This window comes from Priapulus caudatus, unplaced genomic scaffold (genome assembly GCF_000485595.1).
Source record: "Priapulus caudatus unplaced genomic scaffold, Priapulus_caudatus-5.0.1 Scaffold1784, whole genome shotgun sequence".
Lineage (NCBI taxonomy): Eukaryota > Metazoa > Priapulida > Priapulimorpha > Priapulimorphida > Priapulidae > Priapulus > Priapulus caudatus.
Genome location: NW_014578845.1, coordinates 27,635 through 28,608, shown reverse-complemented (window position 1 = coordinate 28,608; position 974 = coordinate 27,635). Strand labels below are relative to the sequence as shown.

The following is a 974-nucleotide window of genomic DNA, read 5'->3' as shown; positions in this document are numbered from 1 at the left end:
CAACAAGAAGGATAGCTTACCAACAGAAATGATAGCTTACCAACAGGAAGGATAGCTTACCAACAGGAAGGATAGCTTACCAACAGGAAGGATAGCTTACCAACAGGAAGGATAGCTTACCAACAGGAAGGATAGCTTACCAACAGGAACCATATCATACCCAGTAGGAAGGATAACTTACCAACAGGAAGGATGGCTTACCAACAGGAAGGATAACTTACCAACAGGAAGGATAGCTTGCCAACAGGAAGGATAGCTTACCAACAGGAAGAATATCATACCCAACAGGAAGGACAGCTTACCAACAGGAAGGATAGCTTACCAACAAGAAGGATAGCTTACCAACAAGAAGGATAGATCTATCAGTGTTAATTGTGACTCAACCGTGAAGATTAAAAACGTACAGCTGACGTTTAGGATAGCTTACCAACAAAAAGGGTCCCTGCGACACTCGGTGACAGTCGGTGAGTTCTGTGAGCGCGCACGTGACGGCGGCGCGGCTGAGGGCTGGATCATCTGCGTGCCCGTGCAGGACGTCAACAATCTGCACGTCGACGCCATAGGGCACATAGTGGGCGCTCAGCTCCGGCTGCACACCTCCGAAGATCGCTTCACGCTCCGCCGCAAAATCTGTCAGGCACGGAGACACGGAGAGCGTGTGACAAAGCTATTGCTTGACACTAACAAATACAAATACAGATACAGACAAAGCTACTAACACTTACATCTACATGTACAGATACAGACAAAGCTACTAACACTTACATATACATGTACAGATACAGACAAAGCTACTAACACTTACATATACATGTACAGATACAGACAAAGCTACTAACACTTACATATACATGTACAGATACAGACAAAGCTACTAACACTTACATGTACAGATACAGATACAGGAAAAGCTACTAACACTTACATATACATGTACAGATACAGACAAAGCTACTAACACTTACATGTACAGA

General features: G+C 44.4%; 1 long non-coding RNA gene across 1 annotated transcript in view; it reads right to left on the bottom strand.

Annotated features, from left to right (window-relative positions):
• LOC106817592 overlaps nucleotides 1–465 on the bottom strand; it is a 12,562-nt gene extending 12,097 nt beyond the window's left edge. The window contains exon 1 of the long non-coding RNA XR_001395078.1: nucleotides 428–465. This is a non-coding gene — a long non-coding RNA (uncharacterized LOC106817592). The remainder of the gene's footprint in view (nucleotides 1–427) is intronic.
• Nucleotides 466–974: the final 509 nt, after the last annotated feature.